General features: G+C 39.3%; 1 protein-coding gene across 9 annotated transcripts in view; it reads right to left on the reverse strand.

Moving 5' to 3' along the window:
- Positions 1–14,683, reverse strand: part of GULP1 (GULP PTB domain containing engulfment adaptor 1) — a 168,337-nt gene that overhangs the window by 124,499 nt on the left and 29,155 nt on the right. For 8 of the 9 annotated variants that reach the window (XM_058421266.1, XM_040069097.1, XM_040069085.1 and 5 more), the window contains one exon: positions 2,414–2,467. The exons of the other annotated variant lie outside the window; for it this stretch is intronic. The gene's annotated coding sequence lies outside the window, so the exon portion shown is untranslated. Of the gene's footprint in view, positions 1–2,413; positions 2,468–14,683 lie in introns of those variants that run through there. 9 annotated transcript variants of the gene reach the window in all.

Here is a 14,683-nt window from a genome sequence, read left to right on the forward strand (position 1 = left end):
TCTATAAGCTGGTCAGAGGTTTACACCTTGTCCTTGAAGACGCTTTATCCACCTAAACATCCCAAAGGATGAACATAACTCATCCAAAACTACATCTCTCTTATGGTGGGAACATCTGGACCTGTAGAAAGGACTGGAAACTTCCTTTTTCTTTCCTTATAGGCTCCACTGTTCCTTCTCTCACCTTAGATAAATACAAGCATCACTTCGTAAAAGGTAAAAAGAAAAACCACAGAGCTCGCCTTTTTATAAATTTAAGTAACGTTTTTTCCTTTCCGATTTCAACCCACTAAGCATCCAAGATTACTGTGTAAATTAACAGTAAAGACAGATGGGAAGTGGGGGAGACAACAAAGTCTTGCATTAATCCCACAGATGGGGTTAGGGATACCGAGACAGAGCTCCAGATTAATGCCACTTACAGTATATTAGCCTACCCCTATGGAAGCATAAGATCACATCAGCACACCAGGCTTTGTTCAAGAAATAAATAAATAAACCAACAATTCACAAGGCACTTTTTCATTAGATCTTTGGCATGCTAGTAAGAACAATCAGGGAATATAGATGCAAACAACAGCTTTCTATTCATTCTGACCCAATAAATAAGACCCTGGAAGAGTGCTCACTGTAACTAAATGTATCTAACAATTTTCACAGTGCAAGTACTAAATTTGAGGCTTTATTCTTAGGCAGAAAGGCAGAAGCCAGAAAAAAAAAGGCAAGTAAGTGAAGCTCACTCAGACTCTTACACAAAGAGTGACTGTCCCATGTGACAAACACCAGCAGAAAGAGCCCATTTATATTTCTCTGTCTGCAACAATCACAGCTGAAATGTATCTTTAGGAGCCTGATCTGAAGTTTAGAAGACTTTCAGTATGCTGCTGATGCTGCAGAACTCATATTTCTGCGTTCTTTCTCATGTCTCCCAATTTGTGCCGTAGACCAACATAATCTGATGCCTGGGAACACCAGGGCGAGGGTGGCAGAGAAACCAAATTCTGCCTTGAAACATCACCTCTTTATAGACAAGATGTATCCATGTTAAAAATGAGCCCCAAAAAACAAACAAAAAAAACCCCTAAAACCCCAAACAAATCCAAAATTACTTACAAAACCCCAGGAACCTGTTTCCGTAAGACTTCCATTAAGCTAAGAGGCCAAAGCTCATAGTTTGTGGCAGAATATCAGACCATCTAGCTGTTTCTGATGTATTTCTCAGAAATATTTTAATCCAGAAACTGCAGAATCAGCTGTGATGCTTTATGGGTGCCAGAACACCATTGCTTGTTACACAGTGTAACTCCCCACTCAGAGCACAGCTCATGCCATTTAACACTGCTCAGGACAGAGCATGTGAGTACATCATCCTCTCACCCCACGCTCCTTTATTTAATCACATGCCTTGGATCAAAAATGCAATTATATTCTTCTAACATAAACCATACAGATTGAACTTCTGCTTCCTTTTGAGGGAAAATAATTTAAAACTATTATAAGGAAGTCAGGTAATATAAATATCAGTTTTATGGTAAGTCTTGCTGTGGCTTCATCAGGAAGAAAACTCTACCCAGCCACTTGTGTATCTTCAGCACAAACTTGTCAAGTTCTAGAAGGGATCTGATCTTCTCAACTCCCCAGAACACAGCCTGCAATTTACACCAGTAACCCAAATCCTACAGCAAATCTTAACCACTGAGTCCTACTAATTTCAAAATCCACCTGTCCTGGCCAGTGATACCGGCTCCTTGTACCAGAATGCAACAACTTCAATGGAAATGAAACCAACAGAACAAATTTGATAGAAGGTCACAGGCGTAACTTTTAAATTACTACACTTCCCCAAGAAACCGACCCAGTAAAAAAGCAGATTTGTGCTCTCTCAAAGCAGTGTTGACAACCTCACACTGAAGACACACCACCTAAAGCACTGACTACATCTGCACGTTCTGTGATCTAACCCAGTCTAGCACTGAAATAAAAGCAAAGCAAAAGATAAAAGAATCAGCCTGTAAAAGAGAGATAAATAATGGTCAAGAAAAGGCACATCAAAGAACCACGAATCAGCAGTAAAAGTTGACATAAGTCTGAAGATATGTGCTGGATAGAAAGATTTTAATCACTCATCTAGGACAAGGATTAGCTTTCCCTGTTCCACAATTATTATGGTTTCATGTGCCCTGCAGTGACAGCAGAAGCATTCAGATGGCAAAAGGACCATAGGTGTTGACAGGTTTTCCCCAGTGTAAACAGCACGCTAAAACCTCCTGTAACATTTCTGTTTCAACAACAAATAGAAATTAACTCTATTTACAACATATCACCAATATAAGGGATTAGCTGTTCATGTTAGTAACCACATTTATATGATCAAATGTAGATACAGAGCAAATCAAAAAGATTATTACTGAACCTGATCTAGTGGTTGCCTCCTCTCCACGTGTCTTGCATCTCAGCTCGAAGGTATCTGTCAGAAAGTTCAGAAATCACAACCATTAATTAGCTCAAACTCTTAGTAACTCATAAAATGATTTTTAAATCTTCAATCTGTGCTAATACTTTGGACATCAAGTTTATCTGGCCTAATAATTCATCAGACACAAACTGAGAGATGATTTGAGGTACAGCTGAACCTTTTTAAACACACAGAGGGAAAATTTGCCAGTGCCAAGAACTAATTAATTCCCAAGGGTTGAACACATGTAAGGATTCTGGGGATGTGTTCTCCGGGACACATATCCACTACAACTGGCCCAAGAATTTCCAAGGCTACTATGAGGTCTTATGACTAATCACTTAAATGCCTTCTTTGGGCAATTTTGCCATGTCTAGTATAGAGGCTTTGTATATAAAAAAGGCACAAAATGTTGAATAATCTCATCAAATGCACTTTCCCCCAGATATTACAGATTAAAATGCAAGTTTTCATAAACAGATGCATTTCCTCTGAAGTTATTAAATGTAGAGAAATAAAACAGAAAAGACAATTTGTAGTGGCCTGAAGGGGTCCATCTTAAAAAAAAGTGTCAAAATCCCCAGAGGAGCTAAAAGCTTTCCAGTGCAAAAAGTGACATGTTCCCTGCAGCACTGTGGGCACAGAAGATCTCAGCAGCCCTTGCCCTGCAAACTTAATGCACCTGGGATAAGGTCCACAGGTCACTTTTCACATTTGTCACAGCAATTTGTACTCTGCCACCCAAACTCAACATCCAAGAGAAGCCCTTGATCTTTTTCACCGCTAGGAATAATCAGTATTTCTGGGATCCAGCCAGTGAAGTCATGCAAAGGCATAACAGCGACAGTTAATTACTCGCTAATCATGCTTTGGTTTCAGGATGAATGCCACCAGAAGTACTTTTCATTGATAGGAGACATTCATTGTTACAATTACAAAAAATTTAATGCAGACAATTCAGAAGACTGTCTCTAACTGACAAATACTTGGAAAAAAAGCTCATTTTTGTGTCTGCAGCTTGGAGAGATCATTCCACAAACCCCATGCTGTTCAGAGCTGATGTGCAACTGAGAAAGACGTATGGAATTTGAGAGAAGCCGTATGGCAAAATGTTAAATATTTTGGTGTCAAAATACCCATCATAGCTTAATTCAAACTTATCATGTTCTTGACACTTGAGACATGGGATCCAGAGAGTGGCCAGAACTGTAAAATTTTTCCACCAATTTTTATGGACAAGGGTCAATGAATTATTTCTCCTTGACAAGAATGTGACATTTCAAAGCTGCCTTATTAGCAGAGCTCTCTGCAGTTTCAGAACAGACAAAGAGTCTGCCTATGTCCTTTATACACACAGTTAGGCAATCAGAAAACACTCCAAATTATTTCAGAATTAATAAGACAAGATTTATGTAGGCATCAGCATAATTTTATTTCCAGGCTCACTTATGCTTAACGAGTTCTGAAACTTGAATATGCTCAATGTAAAATGTTAAACATTTACATCTCAGTTGACAAAGACCTTGTGTTAAATTATTACGGAACAACAGAATAGCTGATGTTTCCACGAGCACGGGTTAGAACTGGATATACACCCAAATGCATGGAGATGGATCATTACTGGGCCATAATTAATGATCACTGCCGTTCACTGGGCCTCCACAACACTGCCTGTCATCAATATCTGTTAGCAGAAGGCTGCAATATAAACATTTATAAAGCAGACACAACGCACCAGCTAAACCACTAATGCATGTAATTGCTATCACGGAGCCATATGCTGAAAATTCATCTCTCTTTACGTTTAACTTCTACAACCTAGGCAAATCAGACAACTGTCTAGCCCACAGTCTTCCAGAATTGCTTACTGAATAGAAAGCCGTAATCAGCTGCCAGCTCGATTGTTTTTACAACATTCTGCATGGAACAAATGAGGTCTGTTGCCCTGACTTGTGAAAGAGCTCCAATAAATGCCAATTATAAGAGCAATTAGGGGATCAAATCTGACATCACAGGTTTCTCTATAAGATATTAGCTCAATAACTTTTTTATAAGCTAATTAGTCATGGACTCTGAACAAGAAACAGATGATCCAAAAAAATAACGATTCTGCAAAAGTGTGTGTTGTCAAACCCCATATGGGCAATAACCCCAGCTTTCCTGTAGGAGTTATATCTGTGACTGTCAACTCCTTCAACCATGTTAACAATAACAACCTAAATTATGAACAAGAACATATGAAGTATTTAAAGCACGATCAACTTCTATAAAGTTCTTACAAATCATGGATTTACCAATATTTCCTTTGGCAGAAGCCGTGCCGTTAATCAAATATGAGATGAATCTGCAGCGATTGCACAACAGGAAGAAAGAAGGAATTCCCCCATAATATAGTGAACTTGCCTCTTCCCAAAGGAACAGAGGACAGAAAGTGGGTGCCTCAGTTGAAAATTCCTGTCACAAAAAGACTAGCTCAGACACCAGCACAGTCCAGGAGAAGAAAAGTAGTTTGATTTTCTGAAAACTGAAGTCCTCAGTTTCAAAATGGCAAAATGTTGTCTCTAGGATCGTAATTGGGACTCCTTTACGTGTAGCCAGTATGACAGTATGTGGCTGTGCAATGACACTTTTCTGTAGGCTATTGCCTTGTTCTGTACACAAAACAGAGGCAGTTCACCAAATGAACATCTTGTCTGATGGTCCTTTGCAAAGCCTGGTGCATTATTTACCACAAACTCCTCAAAGTGCAGCCTGAAGCCAGAGGATGCTCACAAGAGACAGCTCTCACCAGAGCACTTCATGGTCCACAAATGAGTGTATTTCAAAAATAGCACTGTCCTTATTTTACATTTAGTCAGTGTGGCTACTCAACACAACAGAATTGGGGGGTCCCAATCTGAAATGCTCATCAAGCACTTTGCTGTCTCCTCTAGTGAGAGATTAAACTCAGCTACACTCAAACTGATTTGCTGCAGGTGCAGTAAAACCTGGAAGAAACTACAGAAACAACCTGCCAAGGAAACATGTGCAAGCCCTCAGGTGTTATTTCCTAAAGAGCTATAAAATGTGGAGTATTTTATTATCAAAGCAGGCTGCCCTTGATTTCAGGTATGAGAGTCAGCACTTGCTCAAATCGCAGCCAAGACTAGAGGCAGGTATTCCTAACATCAGCAAAAAGCTTCCTACGGCACCTTGACCCCTACCTATTAGGAAAAACAGGGTGGGGTTGGGAATCACATTCCCCAGAATGATATTTGACTGGTTAAGTTCCATTTCAGGCTCTGGAGAAGGCAGTAAGTTTTCAAGGAAGAAGTTCTGTCTTTCTATTGCATGCAAAATAAACATTTTTGTGTTTATGTCTGGGAGCACACTGACTTACACATGCACACAGACCTTGGGAAGAAAAAAAATGCCACCCCACAGAGAAGCCACGTCAAATCTTTAGGCTACTCCTCACACAGGGGCAGCCCAAAGCAAAGCAGGCAGTGCAGACAGAAGTTTTATATCAAGCCACAGCTTTCCTCAGCCTAACATACAGGCATAACCCTCATTTTCCTCATTAAAATTACAGCCTAGCCGATATGAAAATTAACCTAAAGGCCACTCTCAACATACTTCTCCAAATAACTTATGACTAACTCGCTCCAGATATCTTACAACACATCAAATACGCTATGACACAAGTGCTAGAAAGACTAGTAAAACTCCAGCAAAAATAAGTGTCAAAAAGCTACAAAAAGATTCTGACCATGCTCATGTACTAACAACTGATGTAGGGACAGCCAGACATTGCACCAAGAAATACAGAAATATCCATGGAATAAGCAGAGAGGCAGCAATGCAGGGGCAGAGCATGGAAACTGGGTATTTCCGTGGGCTGCCTTTTGGGACTGATGCCATGAAACACACTTGACCTCTGAAACCTCACACTGTTTACAGCATGTCCCACACACCCTCGCACTCCTGAACTGCCCCAAGAGCAAGGCAGGCTGACATGACTCTGGAGGTAAACACACAGCATTTCTGGGATGGAGCTGCTCCTGGTTTGCTTTAACACATCAGAAGCTGATGTGTTCAGCTCTGTCTGCACCCTGGTGCGCAAGCTCATAACCTCAAGTATGGGACTGGACATTTGTTCTTCATTTAGAATACTCTTCATAGATTCACAAAAGTTGTCATTATGTGGATTTTTATTTTTCCCCACTTCTTTACTCCTGTTAGGGAGTATGTTCATAACCATATGATGTTGCTGCATTGAGTGTCAGGGTTCAACAAACAGAACTAAATATAAGCACATAAAAAAAAAAAGCATCACATACAATATTGAAAGATCTTGCAGTGACTTGCAGATACTAATTTCAGCAGAAGACTTTTGTAGAGTGTAACGATATATTCTCCAACAACCAATTCAAGAAACAATTTAAAAAAAAACCAGAATTACATTGGCTTTGCTACTTCACAAATCAAAATCTTGATTAGACCCCACGGACAGCCATCCAACACTTACAAAACCACCAAACTACTCAGATTTATCTTAACAAAAGCAGGTCCTTAAATGAAATGAATCGCAATCACCCCAAGGACTGTTACTCTGTGATTGTGACTGGACATACTGACATACTTGCTAGGCAGCATGGAACAATATTTCTGTTACACCTGGATTAAATAGGACTGCAAATTCTGGATTTATTAAAACCAAGTCTCCTTTTGGGGTGGCTCAATGTTTTTTTACTGAAGATTACAAAAATGACAAGTAAAACAGACTACTTCTTATAACTAACAAATATTTTTTTAAAGGAGCCAGGATCTAGGCGATCAAGTATTCAGACAATATCAAGTAGAAATATTGAAATATAAGTAAGAACAGACATTTTACATAAAATTTTTTACTGTAATACACAATTCAGCTAGGCACACTGAGAAAAGTTATCTAGAGCCCAAACATGCGTGCTCATGTAAGTTATAATACGCAGAGAGACTTAACAATATTTTCTGTTTTCAAGCAATAAATATAAATTCAAGCTGTGTCAACAATATAACCAATGGACTAAACAGATGTAGATGCATTAAGCTTAAAGGAAAAACCTTTACTTCTCTGCCACAAATGTCCCAGTTTGCATCACAGAAACATCTCATTTGTTCACTTGTGCAGTTTGAGCCAGGAGCTGCCTTCAAATCCCTGTTTCACCACAAGGAAATCTTCTATCACATTCCTTGCGTTTTCAATCCAGAGCTCTATACAATCCCATACATTCTCCTTTCACAGATATTACCACATTCAATGTGCATTTTAGGACTGGAAAAGAAGCAGGACACTGATAACACTGTTATTTCAAAGCCCAGGATGTCAGGATTAATGTATTCCATTCACTCACGCTGCACATAATACAAACAGACCAACCAACTAAAAACCTCCCCCACAACTGATTATTGCTATGACAGAAGTGATAGATTTTTTTTTTCTTTATAGTTGGATGGTTGTTTCCTCCTACTTGAAAAATGGAGAAAAACTTATTTTAAGAATATTGGCCCTAATAGTTACTATAAATCTCTAAAAAGTCCTGCTCAGACTTCTGATATCATCACATCTTACAATCCTACTTGGTTTTTAAATCAGCAGTATATTTCATCTAAAATTATACATAATGTTTTCTTCAGAACATTTGTATTTCTCATCACAGAAGAGAACAATAATAGGAAAAGCATCCTTTGTAAAATATATTAAGTAGCAAGGGAAAAAAAAAAAAAAAAAAAAAAACACAAGAGGCTAAAAATGTCCCATCCATGACATCATTGCAATGCAGCAGATGAAAGGAAAAGAATTTTGGACAGGACTCATCTCTTCATCCAGAGGAGAACACCAGATCATATTTAAACCCATGAGGTCTTGGTACATCCTTATCACCTATCCTCTACATCATAAATGGAAACCTGAGTATGTGGAGAATCACAAAGTGGTCAGAGGAAAAGACTATTTGTGGAACACCAAAGAGATGGAAATTGCATCCTCAGTGTTTGAGTTGGACTATTCTTTGTTTTCTCCTGAGCAAAGGATTAAATGTGGAGATATTTTCTTAGACTTTCCAGTTCTTGCTTTCATCAATTAAGTTATCACTAACTTCTGTGAATGAACTGGGAGATGCAGATGGATGCACACATTCAGTTTCAAAAACGTGGTGGAGAAATAGAGGTATAAAAGTTTAGTGTTTTAAAGTTTTATCCAATTTAAATGAATTGTAAGAAGAAAAAAATCCCTGTGAGCATGGACAAAACTAATAAACAAAAGGCATCAGAATTATTATATAGAGAAGGTACCAATCAAACAGGCAGAGATGATGAAGCAACCCAGTGAATGACAAGATCCTAAAATTCTTTCATGTAATAAGAGTAACCTTCAATTACTACATAGCTGCTTGCAAGGAGAGAACAGACAGAGGCAGCACACAAGATTTTCTCCTTTAGTTTTTGGTTTCATTTGAGAGCATCAAAGCAAGCCAAGCAATAAAAAACCCCAAAAACAAACACAAAAAACCCCCTGGCAAGTCTGAATCTTGTGCAGATAAAGGAAAAGGTCACTTAGAACATTACTGAACCAAGGATATTGAAATGACATCTGAACACCACCAAACTATGCTGTTTTAAAGCTGTCCAGACTTCTGAAGGAATATTTGTAAGAAAAATTGACTGCAGATCCTGGGAGCACATGGAATGCATAGAGGCCACCTACAGCAAACTTAGAATTCCACAGAAAAACAGGTAAGTTACTTGATTGATAGCCCACTCCCAAAAAATCTGAACACTGAAGAGACATGGGCAAAACAAAGAAACGTATGTGTACTGTACATAGACGTGACATGCCAGTTCTGCTGAAGCACAGCTGAGTAAAGGACTGTCTACTGAAAAAGCAAACTGAAGAAGGCTAAGACAAAAGTTTCAAGAAAATAGAATGTGAAAAAACATGATAAAATAGAAGATAAATAAAAGAGATCACTGAACTGCATGAGAATGATAAAGAATTCCCGATAAAATTCACACTGCTGTGCACCTGTAAGGCCACTCCAAAACAAAGTGCTGGAAAGGTTGCATCCATCATGACAGAGCTTAATGGATTAATTTTCATGACCAAGAAAAAAAATACTTTTTATCAGAGGTTTTATTACAGGTAACTGTCACTAAAACTCGGCAGACTTAGGGGATGAGCAAGAATTCACTGCTCCAACCACATCATCCTCCAGCCAGCTGCACGTCTCCTACAGGGACACTGACATCAATCTCTTTTTCTAACAATTCACTGGACTTTGTGAAATGCGTGAAAATTTTATTGGAGGACTCCAACAAGTTCCAAAACCATTGCTGGGGAGAGAGGCGAAGGCAAAAACAAGACTACTCTGCTGCAGCCCTAGCCCACTAGAGACTAGCTCAAAGGAAAAAAAAAAAAAAAAACCACAAAAAGCAAACAGTTTAAATGGTCTGCCTTCTTTTTAAAGATCAGTCCCTTGAACACCTGAATCCTCCTCTCTTCCAGCACCACCACCACCATTAACTGTAAAAAGATCTGCCAAAAGGTAATTAAGTTCTGGCATGTTGTTCCATGCTATAATAAACCTTACAGAAGTGGAGATTCAAAGGCAAAATTCTATCTTTAGCATATTTTAAATGAGGGTGAGCAGGGGACAACAGGACTGGTCAAGACAGAGCCACCACATTGTTTGCTGCAATTTGTTAATTTTCCTGTTATTAATATTATTATTTGTGTTGATTATATCATCATAATTCTATTAATTATTATATTAATATAGAAGATGAGGTAATAGATAATGTGCATTCAAAAGTCAATACATTCCTCATTTTAAAAGAGGCCAGAACTAAGAAAAAAGCTTTTCTGGTTTTTTTTTTTTTTGTTGTTGTTTGTTTGTTTTGTTTTTTTCTGATAGAGCTCAGCAGGAAAACAAAGCAAACCTTCCTAATACACAAACACAGGAACCTGAACTCATGACAAAACTAAATAAACCGGATATAGCGACAACAAGCTTTCTGCACTGCAGCACTGTTCATCCTCCCTTATTAAAGCTGGGTGCCTTGAAGAGCAGAGAAGTACATGGGTGAAGGCCAGATAGAGCCTGTGTCCATGTGGATAAATCTGCTCTGGTCAGGGCATCAATGAACCACGCTGGCAGCACCGAGGAAATCGGTGTATGACGAACCAGTGCCCGGGTTTTATACCTGCTTGGAAAAACAACTGTATTGCATCTTACTCTGTTGCTCCACAGTCAGACTGAACATGTCTAAATTAACTTATTCCTCCCACTTCCCAGTTCTTGGTCACACTTGATCCAGTCCCCAATGCCATACCAAAAGTACCTGAGGCACTACCCAAAGAAAGGTGCCTCGACATGAAAAGGGTGGCAGCATGTGGAGAAATGCTTCAACCACCACCTCAGGAGCATCATTTCACTCTAAATGACTTCCAGAACTACAGGGTGAGTATCTTGACACTCTGAGAAGTCAGATAGACATGAGCAGGATTCCCTCATCCATACAAAACAGAACTAATAACCATACAGTTGTCATTCATAATGCAATTTTTCACATTTCAGCTCTCGCACTAGCCAGTACTTCGCCATGTACACCGGTTTTCCTAATATCCGCATGCCAGGGCAGACTCAAATAATTGACACATTTCCAGATAAGTGACAAGATAGGAGTGAGCAGGTAACACCCTCCTCACCCTTCCACAGTGTCAGAGGTTCGGAGCAGAGTTAACAACTTGCTTACTCCAGGCGTGCTACAAATGTATTTGAGCTTCAAAATCTCTTTGAAGTAAAAATGTTCCCAGGTATATTGTGAAACACAAATTCCAGGAATCTGTCAAGATATGTCAGGATTCCACCAAGTTTGCCAGCTAAGAAAAAATACACATGATTCTACCTTAGACAAACATTGCCTGGGACTTATATTTGTGTCACGTTTTCCAAAAGGCAGCTGAAATAACACACAACTGAATACTGCTGTCTGGGGGAAAAAGAAGCATTTAGACCATAAACAAACAGGATCAGATTACCCAGAAGTACACATGCCCCACAGCAAGCCCAAGAAACACCACAGCAAATAACATACATAAATATTCTTCAAAAAGCATCTGGCAAAATTCACCATAATGAATTCAAAATATTCAAGCAATTGTTTCCAGCCAACCACTTACTTCTTTCAGAACTCAGATCCTTAGCATTTTATTATGTTCTTTACTGTCAAGGCATATTTCTTCAGTGGTTTGACTTTTTTTTTTTCCCCCCCTGCCATTTGGCTAAGCAACTAAGTAACTTATTCAGTAACTTCCAGACGACCTAGCAAATGGAATTGATTTGGATTAACCAGCAACAGATTATTTCAGTAGTTAAGCAGTCACGGGTATGCCAGCAACATAACACATCTCAAATATATTCCACTAATCCTATCAAGTATGCTTTTACTTATCTTTCACTAAACATCTATTTTATGGTCCATTTCTTCGTACCTTCTAATCACGCCTCAGTTACAATGTCAAAAAACCTGAAATCCCAAACTAAAAGCACACAGAGTCACGACAAAGATAATTTTCTGATTAAGAGGTACATAAGGGACTGCAGTGGAATCATTAGTGTTTACAACCATAAGCATATTTCCTGCTTTCCATCCTTTACAGGACAGATTTGTTACAGCTGAAAGCTTTCCCTTCAGGGCCTTTTAGAGAAGAGCATATATCCCACAGATATGCCAAAACCCATGAAGTTGTCTCAGCAAGGCACAACACAACTGTTCTCCTGGGGTTTTTTGAGAGTACAAGGGCAAGAGGAGGAAAGGGACAAGGAAAAAGGAAGGAAAAGGTGTGCATGCAGGAGAGGGAAACTGTACCTCTAGTTTAGAGCTGAAAGGATTTAAACTCAATCTAAACCAGAAGTCTTTTCCATTCCCCACCTTTTGCTTGCTCAGATTTTGTTTATTTTTTCTGACTCATTACTCAAAAATTTCCTAGATCCTAATCAAGTTTAACAATGCTTCAGAGGAAACACAACTCCAAAATGGGAAGGGGGAGAAAGTCTTATTTAGGAATCCTTCATAAGCCATTAAATTATAAAAACTCAGGATATCCTCCAGGAACGGTAAGAAAAATGCTACATAATAAAGTACAATATCCTTAAGTCATCAAAACACAACTTGGCTCTGCATTCTGGATGTCAAGAGCTTAGATGATGATTGTTCATTCTTATATTGCACTTCTGTTTGAAGTTTCCCAGATTCTTCCAGGCGTGGAGTTTGACATGAATTTCAGATTCAAGCCAAAAGTATCACAGATGAGGAAATCCTGAAATGGATCAGGGGACAGCAGAGAGATCTGGACACACAAAGTATATGAATCATACAGAGTCTCCCCAAAAAGCCACTGTGGTCAGCCTCCAGAAGAAGCAGCTTTCTACTCCATTTTAAATCATCACCTTGACCAACACCAGGCTACACGTGATGCCCTTCATCAAAAGCCTCATCTCTGAGCATTTGAAAATTATTCACTTCAGTCACACAATACCACCTCTCGATTGTATTATCTCTACCTCATTTTCTTATCTGGCTTCAAATAAAATATGCAATCAGATGACTTTGCATCTATTTTTCTAGTGACTACATTTCTTTCTGTCTTTGGAGATTTAAAAATAAAGACTATGCCACTGCTTTATTTATGAAATCTAAGAGTGTAAAAGACAAAACAGACTAATATGAGAATAAAAGTCAGATAAAGATATTTTGTAAATGCATTCTAGTTCAACGAAATAACATTTGTTCTTAGGATATCCTTTATCCTATTAGATTCAACCTTGGGAAAAACAAGGCTAAGACAGACTGCAAACTGCTCACTAAAGCACGTCACTCTTTTCTGAGTCTGGGTTTAGAATTCAAAGTGCAAATTCTCTGAAAACAGAGAAGACTGCAAGCTCCCAGTTATACAGGAAACAAGTATGTGTATTAGCATGTACATGCTAGGCTTGCCATCTCCTACTAAATGCCCATGTAGAATAATCTTATTTCTTAATTATCTATTTTAATTAGCTAGCTACATGAAGCAGGGTACCATGACATCGTATTATTGCTAAGCAGTCACACCTTCTCCTTCTCAGAAAGCCAACAAGAGAAGCAAAAATCTAAGCAGAGTGACAATTTTACGTCTACTGCTGTGGATAATGACCAGCATTTCCACTTTAATGTAAAACTGGAGAAGTAAACACCATACAGAACACCAGACATTAAAGCAGTTCCTCCAAAGTACGGCACGCTATCCTTGCCTGCCATGACACAAATCCTCTTCCTCCCGGCAGCACTGTCACTCGTGCAGTTAAATCATTTTTTTGGTTGCCAATCAGCACCAAAGCCAAGCAAACACCTGCCTGTTTCTAAGAGAACTAATCAACAGCGCTGTCAACTGCACTTCAGCTTCCTGACAGATCACTGCAACACCCGTGTAGGCTCTGCCCGCTCTGAGCTTTCCACACCGGCAGATGCGCAGTGGCTGTAGCCACCGGCTGTCTCACGCCATCCCAGTCAAAACCAGTAAAAAAAGAGCCATGTAGCTCTACTGACAGCTGGGCGTACTACCCATGCAAGCACATCATTCAGTGCAGCACGGCTGAAATGCCAGCTAATGATTCGGATTCAGGAATTACTCTTCACATCAGAGAAAGTTACTCATACAAAAACAGTCTAACAGCTTAATAGCTGCATTCAATATCCTCAGCCATAAAACACAGGGACTGGAACCAAGACCCCTAATTTTGAAAGAGAAAACAATAAATAGCTGATATGCTCTAGATTGTCACGTTTGCTGTCAGTGACAAGAGTGCTTGTGACAAACCCGTGGCACTGTCGGTCAGGATGGCCAGGTGAAAGCACAGCTTGCAGATTCTGCCGTCCTTCTGTCCAGAAGCAATAGACCCTGAGAGCACTCAGGCTGGGAACTAAAGTTCCCAAGAGCCCTCTCCAAGACTGGATGGTTTCTCAGGTACACTTTCAAACCTGTGGGGACTAAACCAGAAACAGAGCTCTCCTCACAGAACGGGATGGAAGGGAAGATGGAGACTCATTTTTACAAGCTGGAATGCTTCTAGGTGAGCTCCTATGATCTCCAAAGAAACCTAATATGCTTTTTAAAGAATAAAAACTAGAATTAGCAGTAGAGAGCCCCACAGAAGTAAAAGGGCCAAG

This window comes from Hirundo rustica, chromosome 7, assembly GCF_015227805.2.
Source record: "Hirundo rustica isolate bHirRus1 chromosome 7, bHirRus1.pri.v3, whole genome shotgun sequence".
Lineage (NCBI taxonomy): Eukaryota > Metazoa > Chordata > Aves > Passeriformes > Hirundinidae > Hirundo > Hirundo rustica.